At 35.9% G+C, this 20,771-nt stretch overlaps 1 protein-coding gene across 2 annotated transcripts in view; it reads left to right on the top strand.

Moving 5' to 3' along the window:
* Positions 1–12,495, top strand: part of LOC127864228 (uncharacterized) — a 40,188-nt gene extending 27,693 nt beyond the window's left edge. For both annotated transcript variants that reach the window (XR_008041603.1, XM_052403918.1), the window contains 6 exons: positions 1,431–1,590; positions 2,713–4,665; positions 6,341–7,525; positions 8,033–8,146; positions 9,376–9,550; positions 10,114–12,495. The gene's annotated coding sequence lies outside the window, so the exon portion shown is untranslated. The remainder of the gene's footprint in view (positions 1–1,430; positions 1,591–2,712; positions 4,666–6,340; positions 7,526–8,032; positions 8,147–9,375; positions 9,551–10,113) is intronic.
* The last annotated feature ends 8,276 nt before the right edge of the window (positions 12,496–20,771 follow it).

The raw sequence follows: 20,771 nt of genomic DNA on the forward strand, positions 1-20,771 counted from the left end.
CTTTTATGTATCATGTTTACAGTGTTGAGTTTGTATGAAGTTGTGAGATATTTAGTTAAGCTTTGAATGCCTTGGTTCTATAGAGCCTGTTTGCAAGGAGCTGTTACATTCTTTATGTGTATACTGTGTTATCGGTTTTTTTTTGTCAATTATAGGGGCCAAAATAAGCCCCATATCAAATGCTGGAACTATGTATTTTTCCCAAACAACTTTCTAAAATTCCCAATTGAAGGTAAAGTAAAAGAAATTTGTCTAGCGGAAAGTGCTGTCCCTGATAAGCCTGTGTGGCTGTATAGGCTTATCTGGGCAGACACTGAGTGCACAATTTATAAAGCCCTGTTTTCTCGGAATGAGGCTCAAAGTAAATCCGCCTACTGTCTGTTACAGAGCTGTACAAGATGATACCAGGTGAGCCTTGTTATGGGAAAAGGGTGCTTAATGCATGTTATGTACCATCCACAGATTAGCCTGTGCAGTGCGCACTCAGAATTATCAGGGATAATGCTTTCCATTTTTGAGGAAATTTTCGCTTTAAAGAAATTATTTCTAAACAAAAATCATGTCTTGGTGGAAAGTGTAGTCTCAAGTTAGCCTGTGTGGACTGCACAGGCAAATGTGGTCCTATACATATTCATTAAGCCCAGTTGTCCGGAATATGGCTCAAGTTCAGTCTGCTTCCAGTCTGTTGGTATTTGTAAATTCTGATTAGAACAAATAATTGGTATAAAACCACTATGATTAAAAACTGGTAATTGAGACATCGGTGTACATATAAATGCAAATTTAACATACATATTAAGCAATTCTAATAGTAGCTCACAATTTCCCAATTTAACATAGTTTGCCATTTTAAGAGTTGGCTACTCATTTTTTCACAAAATTGAAAATTTTGAGCTGTATTTTGTTCACAAAATATCATATCAAACACAGTTAATGTTTAAAATAACTTGGACAAAATATTGTTTTGTTATTGGTAACTTTGAAAATATAGATTTATAGGCCTCAACAAAGTACAGGCAAACTAGTATTGTAATATGATAGTTATTAAGGGCAAATGGCCTGTAACATAATTTTTACTTCAAGGTGTATGTGAAAAAAAGCCTTTTCTTTCCATCTTTATAAAGTACACATAATAGGCACTTCCTTATATGCAAGTGGACTAATAAAATGAGCACTGAAACTGAACATTTCAACAAAAACGCATGTCAAAGAATATATTTTGATTGGATTTTTGCTATTAAGTTCCATGCATTTAAAAAGACCTATAATTCCCAAATTAAAAGATAGAATTTTCCCGATGTTTGATATTATTACGCTAATTTTCCTCATTGGTGTGGTACAGATACTTTTTTCAATTTGGCAAAAAATTGCTGGTGTATTAATAATTTACTATTTCAAAAGACTTCATATTGGGTTTCTCAATGTTACAGCAACTGCTAAGCACAGAAGACAACGGAGTAGTGAAAGGCTCAGCCAAATCAAAGTCCAGCGATGTGAGGGTGACACAGCCTTTCCATGTCCTTGTATTGCAACATGAAGGACATTTTAGCTGAAACTAACAAGGGAGAGAACTGTAGATCTGCACCAGCAGTGAGTTGTTGCCCTTCAGTTGTTTAATGTTATATTTATTATTTTATGTCTTACAACTTACATGTTGATTGACTTTAAAACTGTTTTCTAGTGTGAATTTAAACATATTTTAACCATCAAAGATCTGTAAAGGCATGGTAAAATAAAATGTGTGTGTGTGTTTTTTGCAACGTTGGTGAGACATTAATATTATTTTTAAATATTAATATTAATTAATATTATAGGTCGCTGTGGTGTAATGGATATGGTGTCCGCCTAGCGACCGGGAGGTCACGGGTTCGATCCCCACCGTGGGAGCGTTCTTTAGATCTTCCCCAAAGACACCAAGTACTGGTTCTAGGCCCAGGAAACGGACTCGAGAGCGTTTATATAAGCCTTAGGCTTTCGATGCAATCGAGCTAAAATAAATAGGTTTAAACCAAATATTAATATTGTTGCCTCTCATTTATTGAAATATATATTAACAATAAAACATATCTAATGGCATTTTAAAAGTAATGTGATAAATAGAATAAGTACAATTAAAAAATATAAAATTTTAAACCAGATGGTTTTCTTTCTTTTTGTTATGCAGCAAAAAAATTGGCTAATAGATAAATAAGCTGTGATGTGGAAAAATGGGGCCTAATGCATGTGCTTAAATTGTTGTCACAGATTAGCCTGTGCAGTCCACACAGGCTAATCATGGACAACACTTTCCTCTTAAGGGTATTTTTCATTGAACAAATAATCCTCTTTATGAAAATCCAGTCTAGTCAGAAAGTACCCTCCCTTATTAGCTTATGTGAATTTCACATGCTAATCTGGGACGACACTTTCTGACATTAGTGATCCGCATATTGGCTTATGAAAATACATCTCTGAAAATGGAGTAAAGATAATAGATATAAATGTACAGATAAGTATAGCATTAGCCAACACTTTTCTTGTTTTAGTACAAAATGACTTAATTGTATTTATTTTCATGCTATTAAAAACAAGGAACCAATAAAATGCCAGATTAGAAATTCATGTTGTTGAAAACCTTCACAACCTGTCAAGAGGCATAGTTTGTTATAGATATAGATAATAATATAATTTGTTACAAGTTCCTATCACCCACTGTGTTGTTGTTGTTTTCAGCAGAGCACCAGCATTGATATCGAGTTGGCCCAGCAACCGCACGAGTCCCGCCTGCAGGAGCCCCAGTCCAGAACGACCCTTCCCCTCCCCTGACTTCTAACTCCTCCCCCTTGACCTCCTGACTCAAAAAGTCAGCATCGTTGAACAACTCCCTTCTGCAGAAAATTCTGAGCATGATTCTGGTCTGAACAAACACAATGCCCACGTCAAGTTGTCCACACATAAGCCTGGGTAGTTCTGTTAAGCTAGAGTTCCGCGTGGGCCTGAGAGGGACGAGTTTTACAAACACGAAAAGTTATAGCTGTAGTTATGGTAACGCTAACAGTCAGTTGTTGCTGTTGGACATCACAACAAATATCCTGAAGAATAAAAAGTTCAATAACTTGTTCCAATCTTTATGGGACAAACAGAAATTGGACGGGAGAAAATCAAGGAACAATAAAAGCGTAAGCTTTCCTAGTGGGATGCTTCTGCTGTTGATAGTTTGGACGACAATAGGTTTACGGACTGCCCCAGATTGTCCTCTCAGCGGCCAAAATATCATAATAGAACGGACTTTTGGCAATGTTACCGACAAAGAAAGGCAGTAATGACTTGGTTGTGAATACCCAGAGCACGATACATCCATGCTGACACAAAAAGGCAGTTATGACTTGATGGTGAAAACCCAGAGCACGCTACATCCTTGCTGACCAAGAAATGCAGTAATGACTTGGTTGTGAATACCCAGAGCATGCTACATCCATGCTGACACAGAAAGGCAGTAATGACTATGCTGTGAACACCCAGAGCAAGATATATCCATGCTGACACAGAAAGGAAGTAATGACTATGCTGTGAACACCCAGAGCAAGATATATCCATGCTGACACAGAAAGGCAGTAATGACCATTCTGTGAACACCCAGAGCAAGATATATCAATGCTGACACAGAAAGGAAGTAATGACTATGCTGTGAACACCCAGAGCAAGATATATCCATGCTGACACAAAAAGGCAGTAATGACTATGCTGTGAACACCCAGAGCAAGCTACATCCATGCTGACACAGAAAGGAAGTTATGACTATGATGTAAACACCCAGAGCACAATACATCCATGCTGACACAGAAAGGCAGTAATGACTATGCTGTGAACACCCAGAGCACGCTACATCCATGCTGACACAGAAAGGAAGTAATGACTATGCTGTGAACACCCAGAGCAAGATATATCCATGCTGACACAGAAAGGCAGTAATGATTATGCTGTGAACTCCCAGAGCAAGATAAATCCATGCTGACACAGAAAGGCAGTAATGACTACGCTGTGAACACCCAGAGCACAATACATCCATGCTGACACAGAAAGGCAGTAATGACTTGGTTGTAAACACCCAGAGCACAATACATCAATGTTGACTCAGAAAGGCAGTAATGACTTGGTTGTGAACACAGAACACGATACACCCATGCTGACACAGAAAGGCAGTAATTACTTGGCTGTGAACACAGAGCACAATACATCCATGAGGAAACAGAAAGGCAGTCATGACTATGCTGTGAACACCCAGAGCACGATAAATCCATGCTGACACAGAAAGACAGTAAAGACTTGGTTGTAAACACCCAGAGCACAATACATCCATGATGACACAGAAAGGCAGTAAAGACCTTGTTGTAAACACTAAGAGATCCATACATCCATGGGGTGTGCCACAGCCCGAATTACGCCCACTATTGTGAACAAGGTGCTTAAAGTGAACATGTCTGGTTTTGGTATGAGGACTTAGCACTCCAAGCCTAAAAGGCCTCGCATTGAATTGATGCAAGAGAAGGCTTTGAAAAATAACAGCAGTTTTGTTGTGTGGTCTAGTACGCCCTTCGACTCTCAACCTGAAGAAAGCAGAACTCAAACTCGGCTCTTATCAATATCAGCAAGGCCAGCATGTCATATCAGCTTATTGAGCTTCAGGTGAGACCTTACGTGTTAATTATTTTGTTGAAATAGGGGCCGAAATTCAGCCCAATTCTCATCTCAAAAAGTCTATATCCATGATTACTGGCTTAAGTTCTCAATTCATGGTTTCCTGGAAGAAAAAGAATGTTTTGATAGGTTGCAACATTGAATTAATCAGAACTCAAATTCAGCCTTTGGCAATATCCCGAGGCCAGCATATCAGCTCAGCTTCTTGAGCTTCAGGTAAGATCATACAGTGTTATTCATTTTGTCGAAATTGGGGCCAAAATTGAGTCCCATTCCTAATCTTAAACAGTTTATTTTTTCCATAATTACTGGCTAAAGTTCTCAATTCAAGATTTGACCCCAAACAATGTTTTAATAGGTTACAAATTGAGTTTGTTTCCTTATGCAGCTCTATAAGTTGAACCTTAGTGCAATTTATCTTGATAGCACTTATTCTATTTTTTTAAATTATGTTTAGCAAAATCTACAACCATTTTCCCAATTAAATTCAAAACACTATGATTTTTTACGAATTGTCCCAATCCAAAAATGGTTAAAATAAACTCTGCACAAAGCTAGTCCCTAGTTATAGCACATATAAAAGTTTTTTATCAGAATAACAGGCGAAGTTTAGGGGGGAATATAGGAGTGAACTTGTCTGTCGGTCTTTCGGCCTGTCTGTCGGTCCGTATTAAGTGTCCGCTCTCTAATTCAAATAGTTTTCATCCGATCTTCACCAAACTTGGTCAGAAGTTGTATCTACATGATGTCTAGGCCAAGTTCGAACATGGGCCTTGTCGGGTTAAAAACTAGGGCACGGGGTCACTTGGTGCGTTTTTAACATTCTGCATGTTGTCCGCTCTCTAATTCAAGTAGTTTTCATCCAATCCTCACCAAACTTGGTCACAAGTTTTTTCTAAATGATCTCTAGGACAAGTTTGAACATGGGCCATTCCGGGCCTTAAAAACTAGGTCACCGGGTCACTTTGTGCATTTTTAACATTCAGCATGTTGTCCGCTCTCTAATTCAAGTAGTTTACATCCGATCTTCACCAAACTTGGTCTGAAGTTTTATGGAGATGATCTTAAGGCCAAGTTAGAACATGGGCCTTTCTGGGTGAAAAACTAGGTCAAGGGGTCACTTAGTGCATTTTAAAAATTGAGCATGGTGCCCGCTGTTTTTCGTGAAGACGACATGCAAAATATTATGTATCAATGGGGCTTGTGGGGGTATTCGTCACATCTGTGACAAAGCTCTAGTTTGCTTATTTCACTAAGTTTAATTACTATTTTGAACTCACATCTATTGTTTCTTATTAAATGCCATACAGTTGTATCGTCACACATTTAAAGTTGTTAAGTCTCAGGTATAAGTCATAAACTGTCACATTTAAAGGTGTGCAGACTCACACTTAAATACTAGTACGTAGATTGTAACATTTAAAGTTGTGTTGTCTCACATTTTAAATTGCTGAGTATCACATTTAAAATTATGTAGTCTCAAATTTAAAGTTCTATAGTCACACAATTAAAGGTGTACTATCTCACATTCTAAATTGCTCAAGTTATGCCTGTTTTTGATTTACAAAAAATAAATACACAACACATGTATAACACCTTGCTACAAAACCAAAAATTCCAATTTCAAGTTGGTGCGCGTAAAAATTGATTCTACGTTATTAAGAAATTCAGCACGAAGACATCTTGCGTCAGACTACCAAGCCTCCTATCAATATCTCCTCCCATGTTGGCTTCATCAACACTTCCAACAGAGCCTTGGTGAGTTCGACTTCCGTCTCAGGCATCGATGTCGCTTAGCAACAATTGGATGATGGGCGTCGACAAATTAGGCCGGACAAGTCGCTCAAACTGAAACGATCTGATCCAACAGGTAGAGCAGGCATTGCGTGACACGTCCGTTAATGTGACTGACCTCATTATGTTGTTCTCGAATAATGTGAACCTTAGGCCTGGAGAGCAGTTTGCGAATTGACGCCATTCAACAACAGTTGTTGTTGGCAATTCTCGGGTTTGGGGTGGCGACTTCGGCGTCAGGACTCGCTCCATCTCTGTCCATGGCCCAGTCGCAGCAGCAGCAACAAGAAAAATAAGTAGTATCTTAGGGGTGTTCTGGGATATGGGGCTTCATGTATGTGCTTAAAGTGTCATCCCAGATTAGCCTGTGCAGACTGCACATACATAAAGTCCTATTAAAGTGTCATAGTCTTATTAAAGTGTCATCTCAGATTAGCCTGTGCAGACTGCACATACATTAAGCCCTATTTTCCCAGAATGAGACTCGTATACTTCACTTTACATCAGTATTTTATGTGCCTGAAAAGTTCCTAGCATAAAATGGGAATTATGTGCTTTTACATTGATCACACTTAGTAAATAAAATGCAAATAGCACTTGATCTGATATCAATTTTAATCATAGAAGGTAAGGGCATTAAGTTTTGTATAATTTCGACCAAAATTAAGCCCCTGAACCAAAAGTTTATCCTTGCATAAAAATCTGCTTTAATAGAATTGTTAAATTATATTTAATTTTAGTAAAATAATTATGTAAAAGCCTTCAGCTCATTTTAAAAGTCTTTTCGTCATTTATTTTCAAGCTTTATTTAAATTCTTGGATTTTGTTTTAAGAGCCTGTTCCTACAGGAACCTATGCAATCATAGATCGGTACCTAGCTGAACAACAGGCTGTATGGTCAGCTGGTCCCAGACGCCCAGTGACACTTCCTGGCCCAGGACCTTGGGGCAAATGCTCAACTATACCTACCCGCAGGGTGGAGCCACTCTGAACCTGGGGCTCCATACTTTCTTGGCCAGGGGCCAAGTTTACCTTGTCAATAATGTACATGTAGGTTGGTAATGTACATGTAATTAACTATTTATAACATGCAGTGTTTCACTCCAAATTTTAATTCAAACAGTTTGTGTTAAATATTGATAAAACTCTATCCTGGCTGCTAACTTAAACAAATCATTTATGTAAGTGTTAAATATTTATAATAGCCGCCATTTGTATTGCCTTGAAAGGGCTCAGTGGGGGGGAGGCGTACACATGTGTACTTGTCTGCAATTCTACTCGTCCTTACTTTCATCCTTATGTCCGTCCCACCTTTCTAGTGTTGCACATAACTTATTATAATAATAAATATTAGTTCCAGAGGGACACAAAATGTTTGTATCAAGTGTACAATATATAGAAGGCTATGTTTGTATCAAGTGTTTAGTTTAAAGCCCATTTGTTATCAAGATCCTTCAAACATACTTTATTTCTTAAATATTGTTATCACTCAAACGACATTGATTTACTTCTTATATAACTGATGCCATTTCAGAATGCAATTAAATTATTTTGTTTACAGGGACACATTCCTTGGATGCCCTAAGGTTTCTCTATCTGTTCACAAAGGTCTTCATACTCACAAGTTCAAGCCCAGTGAGCGATGTTCACATTATCAAACTCTGCATATCAATAGGTAAGTCACCTTGCCATTGCAAAAGGGGCCACTGTGTCAAAGCATTCAGGAGACCCAGTTGTAATAGCCTAAACCTTTGATGCAATAAAGCTTTCACAAATACCCAATAGGTAAAACCCATACAAACTGGGGTTTCTGCTCTTCAATTAATTACCAGATTATCTAATCTAAGTTTAAGGGTTCAGCCACAAACTACTTTATCTTATAAAGAAATGTGAAGACAGTGCACAAGTTCAAAGCTAAACCCTCAAATTTGCATTTAAAATTTAACATCTAGAGTTATATTAAACTCAAAACCACAACAACAACAACAGCAAACAATTTCTCAGCAGGTACCAACATATCTGACTCTTTCACTCTTTACAAAATCAGTGTTCCATATGAACTGTAAATATGGTTCTTAAACTAACATTGAATTACAAAGAGGGATCAGTGCTGTTCGTACTTTTAGTTTAGGGGGGTATACAGGAGTGTACTTGTCGGTCTGTTTGTCGGTCTGTCCGTATTAAGTGTCCGCTCTCTAATACAAGTTGTTGTCATCCAATCTTCACCAAACTTGGTCAAAAGTTGTATCTAGATGATCTCTAGGCCAAGTTTGAACATGGGCCATGAGGGCAAAAAACAAGGTCACGGGGTCATCTTAGTGCGTTTTACACATTCAGTTTGGTGTCCGCTCTCTATTTCGATTACTTATCATCCGCTCTTCACCACACTTGGTCAGGCTTTTTATATAGATAATCTCTAGGCCATGATCGAACATGGACCATGCTGGTCCAAAAACTAGGTCATGGGGTCACTTAATGCGTTTTACACTTTCAGTTTGGTCTCCTGCTCTCCATTTCAAGCACTTATCATCCCCTCTTCAAAAAACTTGGGCAGAAGTTTTATTTAGATGATCTGTAGGTCATGTTCGAACATGGGCCATGCCGTGCGAAAAACTAGGTCACGGGGGTCATGGGTGCGTTTTACACATTCAGCATGGTGTTCCCTATTTCAAGTTATTTTCATCCGCTCTTCAGGTGGGGGAGTTCGTCACCTCTGTGTCAAAGCTCAAGTTTTTTTAAAGTTAATATCTTCTTGAGAGAGTATTGTGTTGCCAGGGTTGAACCCGCATTTTGATACTTGATAATTTTTATGAAATGCTAGTAATTCTTAAAAATAGTTGTCTTAATTGACACATGACATACTTAATTGCAGAATCCCAGATATCAAAGCGTTGTTTTTTGAAGCATTTGCACCAGCAACAGTCATCATCTCGAGTTACTGGCATCTCTATGGTGTGGAACCCTCCGTCTTTGAACATCATAACAGCACATGAACCAGTGGCACTCATCATCTCAAGATTCTGGTATATCCATGGTGCAGGACCCTCGGTCTGCAAAGATCATGCAGAGCGAACCTCAGGTGAGTATTCAAGTCGTGTGAATGTTTTTAGCATGCCCCCAATGTCCACAGATGTGTAGATTCATGTAGGATTTACCTGTGTCCGTCCATACGTGCATCCAGTTGTTGAATTTGTATGTCAAGTCTAAACTCAAAAAGTATTGCTTCTAGTTTGATTAAAACAAAGATATTTGCAAAACTGTGAACTTGCCTTCTTTTGTATTTTGGTTCTTTTTCTTTTACATAAGTGGAATTTTGAGACTAAAGTAAAATGTGGGTGCATGGTGGCAAACCCTTTTTACTACTTCTCAAAAGATATTTGAGTCCAATGGCAAAATGTATCTTCATCAAATCTTAATCCAAATTGTTTGGTAATAAAATGGTCATACTTCAATATAAATATGTATTATCAATTATTATTTTATAAATAGTCTCAGGACCTTCATTTCCTCTATGGATTCAAATCAGATTAGTTGTAAAACCTTGAAATACCAAGTCATGTGCTTGTTCTTGTTTTTTTTCATCGGTATCAAAAATAAAATGAAATACTGGCGTTTACAGTAACAAGTATTTCTTGTTTTCAGATGCCATTTGATGAAATCAAACCATTCAATCAGAAACACAGCCTGTTGCAGCAGTTGTTACCATATTGACCCCAGTCAAACCTAAGAAGTCCATAGATAAATACTTTTTTAGATGTGCTAGTCTTTACGTACCTCCTGGTTTGTTCAGCACTTACTCTGACTCTTTTAATTTAATGACGGGTGAAAATGAATGACCTTGTTCAGTTCGAAATGACACATCACAACAATTCAAGTGGAAAGCCAGAAAGTCATGTCAACAGCCACATTTTGTATGTGTAACAGCCAAGTTGTTTTTAAAGAAAAACAATATTTTACATTTTATTTTTTATTTGACCAATGTTTCATGGGAATTATGATGCTGTCAGTCTCTTTATGTTGAAAGTTTTGGTTAAAAATAGCATGTTAATTTTTTTTTTAAAGCACACATATTGCACTTTATATCCAATGTCTTTGTCTGTATAATGAATTTTTCACTACATATTTTGATCCTTATAATGGTAAATGTATGGGAAAAACAATTTTATCAAAGATATTCTAAGATTGTCAAGTCTGTTTAAATGATGCTGGTAACTTTGACAAAATTGAAAAAAAAAGGAGTATTTTCATATTATAAGATATGTTTCAGTTGTCTGTTTTTACCCGTAATATAGATAAGCTAATTTAATGAATTGTTCACGAAGGTTTATAACTTTTACACTTCAGCTTTTTCTGTCTTTTAATCCTTCCGAAAACAATACTAGTCAATTTGCTGATTTGGGTCGGTATTCGATCATGAATCTTGTTTAGTAGCATACTATTTCATTGGAATAATAATACATTCTGGGAAAAATTATTTAATCTAACTAAAATTATTGATTCTGTAAATACCACTTTGTTGATTTCAATGGATATTGTTTGTAAAATAATATAGTATGACTATTGCGTGTTTGGGAAAGCTTTTAATGAAACTGAGTATTATAAAAAACAAAAAAACAAATAAAGAGTTTTATGAAAATTGTCAAAACTTATTATTGTTAATTTGTGTTGTTAGATCATAGATGTGTATGCTCACAATTGTTAAACTTTGTTTTTGGACACAATAGTTCATTATGCGTATCCTCTTTAATAAGTGAGTAACTTAATCAAGATTTATTGATCACTGTATATATTCTGTAGGTATATTTTGCCATTTATACATAAAGCAACTGTAGAACAATTGTATTTTAAATGTAAATTATTCTTGTATTGTTGCCATTTGTATAATATAAACTAACTGTTTACCTTAGTTTGTAAAAACCTTTGTAAAAAAAACATTTCTGTGTGAATGCTCATATATATATTAAACTGTTAAAATAATGCACAGTACCAGAAAAAAATAGTCAATTACACAGTAAGGGAAAGTGTTGTCATATGCTAACAATTGTATAAAATTGCAATTGTCTCTATTTGTAATAATTAGAGAGCAATATTATTTGCTTAAAAAATAAAGATGTCTGCTTTGTAAATTAATAATTGTGTTTACATCTCAACATAACACGTAAATACATTAAAGTCTAAAAGGATTTTTTTGAATAAACACTTAAATAAATATATGTGCGTGTATACGCTGATAAAATTTTTTACATTTCATTTAGTTTTGTAACAGCGCATTTGACCTTTCACGTTGACCATCCCACACTTGCTGTCAGTGCAGTGCCTTCATTAGGGTCATTTTTATGCTCCTGGTAGGGTGGCATATAGCAGTTGAACTGTCCGTCAGTATGTCAGTCTGTCCTTTTGTCCGAAAAAAACTTAAACATTGGCCATAACTTTTTGAATATTGAAGATAGCAACTTGATATTTGGCATGCATGTGCATCTCATGAAGCTGCACATATTGAGTGGTGAAAGGTGATGGTCAAGGTCATCCTTCAAAGTCAAATGTCAAATTTATGGCGTCTGTCCGTCCGTCCAAAACTTTAACATTGGCCATAACTTGTTCAATATTGAAGATAGCAACTTGATATTTGGCAGCCATGTGTATCTCATGGAGCTACACTTTTGAGTGGTAAAAGGTCAAGGTCATCCTTGAAGGTCAAAGGTCAAAAAAATAATCAAAGTGGCGTTCCTATGAAGCTGCACATTGTGAGTGGTTCAAGGTCAAGGTCATTAGTCAAGGTCATCCTTCAAGGTCAAAGGTCAAAAAAATAATCCAAAGCAGCGTTCTCATGAAGCTGCACATTGTGAGTGGTGTGAGTTCAAGGTCAAGGCCAACCGTCAAGGTCATCCTTCAAGGTCAAAAGTAAAAAAAAAATTCAAAGCGGCGTCCTCATGAAGCTGCACATTTTGAGTGGTGGACGTTCAAGGTCAAGGTCATCCTTCAATGTCAAAGGTAAAAAAAAAATCAAAGCGGCGCAATAGGGGGCATACTGTGTTTCTGACGAACACATCTCTTGTTTGTAAATATCCCACTGTTTAAGTTCAGCAAATGTTTTAAGACCAGATTTCCTTAAACTTGGGGGTGTTATTATTTTACTTTTATTGAATGCATGAAACATGTGTGTTCCGTTGTTGAATAGCTAAACATAGCTTGATGTGTGTAGATTGTGTGACAAATGTTGATCAAATTGTTACATAGAAAAAAACACAATCTTAGTTAACTTGTATGTGTTAATTACCAAACACAAATATAAGTATTTTGTAACAATATAAGTATTGTCTTTATTTGAAATACAGAATGAAATGCAATTTTAAAATCATGTCTTTATATGTTCATCTTCTCCAAATAAGCATTTTGAATAAGCAAATATAATATCTCTATGGAAAGTATCCGTAGGCCCCATGCAATCGCTTGTGTACCTCATATTGATCAGGGTCTTTCTAAATTACTTCATGATTGGTTATCCCTGTCTGAATTGTGAAATAGCTTCAACATGGTGAGATAACTGTTAAGAGGATTTCAATATTAAAAGTTAAAATAGTATCTTAGCTGTAACCGTACATCTGTTGCATTTATTTAACATGTTTATATGTTCTGGCTCCCTGAGTTTTATATTGTTTATAATCTTGCATATTTAATTGTGTTTTATAAGACAAACATCATTATACTGATATGTTGTTTTTGTCCAACATTTCTATGTATACAAGTTGTATGTAAATAATTAAATATGTTTATGTTGATGATATGTATTTCCCGATCTAAGTTTGATGTTGAACTCTCAATAAACGACATGTTTTGCCAATTAAATCCCGAATGATTGTCTTGTCACTTATATATAACTTGCCTCTATTGAACATGGGGAGCTCATTTTGTTTTATTTTGACTGTCATTCCGTCTGTTAGTCCTCCAGCACACTTTAACCTCATGCATAATTTACCATATCAATCATTGACAACAATACAAAATATAAAATCTCCATAGGAATAATGAAACCTCCGGAGGCGGTATCCGATAAAACAGTACTTACACCCGCTTATCTCTTACCTAAGACAAGCGACTAATTGCCTATACAACACAGGGCAATACCAAGGACATACCTGAACCATTAACATAATTAAAACTAAAACACGGTCTTGGACATGTCTATATCAATCATGTGGGATTTCCATTGTTATTAAGTTATATTAATGTAACTACATGTAAAATATAACGGTAAACAAATGAGGAATGTATGGTAAAACACTGTCATGCCAAGATGTTAGCTTTCAGTATATAAATACCTTAATGCTGCTTAATTTATGCTTTTATTGTACTATTGGTGAAATAACTCGCTTAATAATGGTTATTAAACGAATATGTTAAATCAGTAGGGAACGTACTTAATTCTATACTCATACAATTCTATTAATATTTGTTTTAATACTGTCTATAGTACACTTGCTATACAGGTAAAAGTTAAATAAGTTAACAACCTTGAAATAAAGAGGGCAGCTATATCACAACTTACGAATATCTTTAAAAAATATATAATTACAAGGATTATTAACATTCAACAAAATAGGTCTGTTTAGGCTTGTATTATACATTTTCTAACACGGTTTTTATGCTATTTGTATATGACCCGGAACCTACCTACAAATACATAACATCAATATAAACTGCCTTATTTATTTTAAAGTTGTAAGCACACAAGCTAAATATATTCTAATATATTAATACATTTTAATAACCCACCTTAAAATGAACATGGCCCATGTTTCAGACTGCACCAATTTGTATTTTTCATTGACAAAACACACATGCACAATCTTCTTATCTCTCGTAGAGCCGTCAGATATAACTTTGAGGAGACTTAAGATAGCAAAACATTGACACCAGTTGCAGAAAAGATAGGCATAATATGTAGAACTGACTTCTTACAACACAACATCTGTATTGACTTTGGCAGTTTGTATAGGACCATATGATCACTTCCGGGTGAAATAATGGGCTTTATAATGTTGAATATAGGCTCATTGAACTTCATGTATAGCGGATTTTGTATTTAAAGGGACTTTTACAACTGTGTGGTATAGGTTGAAACATATTTAAAGAACACTGTAAATCAGATAGCGCATAACACAATAGACACATGATCATCATGAACAAACATATGCGTGTATGAAGAAATAATAATAAATTGATAAAACAAGAAGAGAGTAACACGGCAAAAGTATTTGGAAATTTTGAAGGCTTCTGTTTGTTTATGTTATGAATACAATTGTTTGATTTTTTGTAAAAATTCGGATGAACAAGCTCTTACAGTGACAGTCTGTTTTAATCCAAGGTAAGGGGCTCAAGCCCAGGTAGGGATAACGATTGTGTCTGTGTTTTTGTTTAAATTTAAATTTGTTGTTTTTTAGCTCCACTGGCGAATGCCCAGAGATGCTTATGTCATGGTCGGTTCTGTGTCCGTCATGCGTGCGTCCGTGCGTTAACTTCCTTTAAACATATTCTTCCTAAACTACTGGTCCAATTCTGATGAAATTTCTCAGGAATGTTCCTGGAATTGAACCTCTATAAAATTTGTTCAAAATAATGCCCCTGAGATCAAAATTTTACCCTGCCCCGGGGGTCAAAAAATTGAAAATTTGCTTTTATAAGGCCTATTTTGTGAAAACTTTCAAATCTTTCGTCCATAACCATTGGGCTTAGGGCTCTCAAATTTGGTATGTAGAGACATCTTATAGTCCTCTACTTAATTTGTTCAATTATGCACATGGGGTCAAATTTGACCCTGCCTCGGGGGTTTTCAAAATTAAACATATGCTTATATTGGGTCTATTTTGTGAAAACTTTACACATTTTATCGTCCATAACCATTGGGCCTAGGGCTATCAAATTTTGATGTTGTAGTGACATCATATAGTCCTCTACCAAGTTTGTTCAACTTATGCCCCTTGGGTCAAGTTTGATCCTGCCCCGAGGGTCACAAAATTGAACATATGCTTATATAAGGCCTATTTTGTGAAAACTTTAAAAATCTTCTTGTTCATAACCGTATGGCATAGGGCTACCAAATCTGGTATGTAGTGATATGTAATAGTTTCTCTTCTTTAGTTTGTTCAAATTATGCCCCTGGGGTAAAATTTGAAACTGCCCCGGGAGTCACAAAATTGAATATATGCTTATATTAAGGGCTTATTTTGTGAAAACTTTAAAATTCTTGTCCATAACCATTGGGCCTAGGGCTACCAGATTTGGTATGTAGTGACATCTTATAGTCCTCTAACAAGTTTGTTCAAATTATGCCCTTGGGGTCAAATATGACCCTGCCCTTGGGGTCACAAAATTGAACATACGCTTATATGGGGCCTATTTTGTGTGAAAACTTAAAATCTTTCTATCCATATCCATTGGGCCTAGGGCTATCAAGTTAAGTATGTAGTGACATCTAATAGTCCTCTACAAAAAAAAATCAAATTTTATTCCTGGGGTCAAATTTGACTCTGCCCCGGGGGTCACAAAATTGAACTATGCCTATATAAGGCCTATTTTGTGAAAATTTCAAAACTTCTTGTCCCATAACCATCCGGCCTAGGGCTATAAATTTGGTATGTAGTGACATTGTATAGTCCTCTACTTAGTTTTGTTTCAAATATACCCCAGGGGTCAAATTTTACCCTGCCCTGGGGCCACAAAATCTTCTTGTGTGAAACTTCAAAAACTTCTGTCCTTAGCAATAAGGCATAGGGCTACCAAATTTGGAATGTAGTGAAAATCTAATAATTGTCTACCAAGTTCGTTCGAATTATGCCCCTTCGGTAAAATTTGACCCTGCCCTGGGTCACCAAATTGAAAATTTGCTTATATAAGGCCTATTTTGTGAAAACTTGAAAAACTCTTCTTGTCCATAACCATTAGGGCCTAGGGCTACCAAATTTGATATGTAGTTACATCTAATAAACCTCTTCCAAATTTGTTCAAATAATGCCTCTGGGGTCAAGTTTGACCCTGCCCCCGGGGAGTCATAAAATTGAATAAACGCCTTATAAAAACGCCTATTTTGTGAAATCTTTAAAAATCTTATTGTCGAAAACCATTCGGACAATGGCTACCCAATTTGGTATTGCAGTAAACATCTTATAGTTCTCTACCAAGTTTGTTCAAATTATTCTCTTTGGGTCAAATTTGACACTAACCTGTGGGTCAAAAATTGAGCATTATAGTCCCTAGGGCTACCACCTGTTGTATGTAATGAGGGTATAGTAGTCCTTTACAAAGTTTGCTCAAATTATGCCCCTGGGGTTAAATTTGACTCAGCCAAGGGGGTCCACAAAAGTGTACATGTGCTTAAATCGGGCCCTATTTTTTAAGTATTTGCACATGCCGAGAATATTGTTTCAGCCCTTTTTTCAGCAGTGGAGCGATACAGGGCCATCATGGCCCTCTTGTTTATCATTGTAAAGCTTTAAAAGCAATTCACGCCAAATGTAAAAAATGCAAAATCTATAAACACGCCCGTTTATATTCAAGCATTACAGTTGTCTGCAATATCGTTTTACAAATTGCATGTTTATCTCGTTCTTCATAGAATGTGCATTTTGTCAATATCTTCAAAATCGCACATTCCTCTTAGGTTAATGTTAAGTATGTATATTTTGCTATATAAATTAATCGTTATCATATACGTTTCAGTTTTTCCAACATGTTTTTACTGTCAATGTAATTTAATTGAATATGATTTCTATAGTTATTTTGTACAAAAACTGCCATATTTTTTTAAGCCAGCGCCAACATTATACTAATTATAGGATAGGGTCAACCACTACTGTAATCATTGTTTTGTTTGTAGATGCTATATAATGATACTGTGTCTATATATATGTACACATGTTGAATCAAGTGTTTTATTCCATTATCGTAAATGAACACGGCTTATCCCTGAAGTTCAAATATTGTTGTACGTTTGACTATTTGTTACCAGCACAATACAAAAAATATGTTTCATGTTCTTATTCTTATAATAGTTGTTTTACTAAAAATCCCCCCCCCCCCACTAAATTTCGAGGACGCATACATTTTGTTCGTATGTCAGACAGTTCGCTATCATACTTTAATTCAGTTTTAAAATCATGAGAATCATTAGTTACAGAGCTTTCATATATCATATGGTGGTTGTGTCTGTATGGGAACAAGACCATGGTTGTTTTGTGCTCAGTAAGTCAATGTCACACAAGGTCACCTTTTTTAGACTTAAATGAAATTATATACGAACTTTTAGATGGTATTAACGACACGTTGATATGACTTCATATGATTTTTCAGCACCATCAGGCAATGTCTTGCGTGAAATATTCCAAAACTTAGTCTGTGGAGAGTCATTGTATGCTTTCTTTCAGAAGAGTTTGAATCTGTATGAATGTTTTCTAACTTATGGTGACTTCAGTTCTTCCCATGCAAGTTTTAGGAGGACGATATGGGCAGTTGGATGTGTATATTAGTCCGTCCGAGCGGTCAGATTATTGTGTTGCGAGGTAACTTTAAACGATATTTGCTTAAGTGATGAAATAGTACATACATATTTATCAGCTTTTAATGGTTTTGGGACATACAATTAGTTAAGGCCATCAGTCAACAAAAAACACAAACAACATTTTGGTCATTTTTGTTTTAAATAAGCGGGGTTATGGACATAATTAAGCAAATATAAAATTACCTTTGAACTGTTCATGCATAAGTCAAACATAATTGCTTGCTAAAGTGATATAACTTTATAAACATGTTGACCAGCATGTGAACTTATTGCGTTCCAATGTATTGTGTTCACTATTATCGGAGTGAAAACCCAATTAAGCAAAGAGCGCTTTGAACTTGACTCGAAAAGTATAACTTCTTGCGTGAATAAACACAATATTCGTTTTAAAGACTTATTAGTAAACAGTGAAACAAAACAAGGAGGTTATGTGCGTGTTCATTTACTAATATGAGCAAGCATACGTGATCTCGCATTTTTGGCAGTTAACCCTGCCCTCTATGCCACTGAGCCGATCTGATCTACCCCTGGACGCTCCGTTTAAGTATACCAAATAATTCACATAACTCAGAAAGTATTGAGTGAATTCACATACTCTAGTAACTCAGAAAGTATTGAGTGGATTCACATAACTCAGAAAGTATTGACTGGATTCACATAACTCAGAAAGTATGACTGGATTCACATAACTCAGAAAGTATTGACTGGATTCACATAACTCAGAAGTATTGACTGGATTCACATAACTCAGAAAGTATTGACTGATTCACATAACTCAGAAAGTATTGACTGGATTCACATAACTCAGAAAGTATTGACTGGATTCACATAACTCAGAAAGTATTGACTGGATTCACATAACTCAGACAGTATTGACTGGATTCACATAACTCAGAAAGTATTGACTGGATTCACATACTCAGAAAGTATTGACTGGATTCATAACTCAGAAAGTATTACTGGATTCACATAACTCAGAAAGTATTGACTGGATTCACATAACTCAAAAAGTTGACTGGATTCACATAACTCAAAAGTATTGACTGGATTCACATAACTCAGAAAGTATTGACTGGATTCCCATAACTCAGAAAGTATTAACTGGATTCAACATAGCTCAGAAAGTATTGACTGGATTCACATAACTCAGAAAGTATTAACTGGATTCACATAGCTCAGAAAGTATTGACTGGATTCACATAACTCAGAACATATTGACTGCATTCCCATAACTCAGAAAGTATTGACTGGATTCACATAACTCAGACAGTATTGACTGGATTCACATAACTCAGAACGTATTGACTGGACTCACCTAACTCAGAAAGTATTGATTGTATTCACATAACTCAGACAGTATTGACTGGATTCGCATAACTCGGAAAGTATGACTGGATTAAAAAAACTCAGAAAGTACTGACTGGATTCAAATACAATTACTTCATGAACCTCTCTCTGTGAAAACTGGGTTTAATGCATGTCCGTTTAAATTCAGACCTTCATGGATTTTTTCTTTAAAGGAACTTTTTTTTAAAATCCAGAAAGGGCCGTCTGTGGTTTAAACTGTGCAGACTGCACAGACTTATCTTGGACGACAATTTACGCACATGCATTAAACGTCGTTTTCCCAGAGCGTCATATGACAAGCACTAAATTTTCCAAATTTGGACCGTTTCCCAGGCGCACCGCCGGTCAAATCGGTCCAAACATTGGGAAATGTAGTTTCCGATACGAATTATATAAATTAAATCACGTTTGTAAAAATTGTTTTTGCATGTGTGTACTCCATGTTAAGTGAAAAACATATTATCTCTTATATTGGTTATAATTGTGAAATCAAAGTTCGTCTTTTGTTTGACAAACGATATGGGACATATAAAACTACCACGGGGTCCTTATGTTGGGACGGTGGTTTGAATTAATGGCCGGTTATTAAGTTAGCGGTCGTACCAGACGTACACTTTCTTATATTTCTGTTCGTGATTGCATATGTTTGTTTTGCTGTTTTATACTCGACGCTCAACGCTTGTCCGCCATTGCCTTCGGGAATTTGGTTTTGAGGTTCCGACACAAACATTCAATTTTACGAACATGGTTCTGTTAAAGCGTAATATAATTGACCAAAAACATAATTTGCAAAAATGTAATATTATACCGTATAACTCTATGTTTTCGGACACCCCTCTTTTTTTAGCAAAAATAATTATTTTTCGTGACTCTTATTTTGGACACACGAGTTTTCCTGTCCATATTAATGTCTCTAGTTTTTTCGGACAGTATTTTTAACAGCGCTATTTTCCGATTTCGGTCCTGTTTTCGATATCTAATGAACACTTTGTTCATCAGGGTGTTTTACAACAGATTAACATCATAAGACGGCAGCTGCATGCCTGAGGGCAACGGACCATTACATTTGCGTTAATTGGCTAATAACCTTGTAAACCGGTATTAAACAATGGTTTCACCCGATAGGGGTAGTTTTTCAATTAACAGTTTAATTATCTACCCGCAATGGTACTACACCTTCTCAGTAAAATAACTGTGACAAATACTAATCGCTTCAAAGCGTGATGCCCCTATTGCAAGTTTAACGAACAATGGAAGGTGTTAGAAAACACTATCTAAAATGAACAAACAAAGAATCATAGTTTGTTTTTTATTTATTTCGTTGATTACATGTTGATACTAGTGAGTATCAGTAAATCACATGCTCATCTTTGAACTCGTTTGGTCAAAGTACAACCTT

Source organism: Dreissena polymorpha, chromosome 1 (assembly GCF_020536995.1).
Source record: "Dreissena polymorpha isolate Duluth1 chromosome 1, UMN_Dpol_1.0, whole genome shotgun sequence".
NCBI classification, from domain to species: domain Eukaryota; kingdom Metazoa; phylum Mollusca; class Bivalvia; order Myida; family Dreissenidae; genus Dreissena; species Dreissena polymorpha.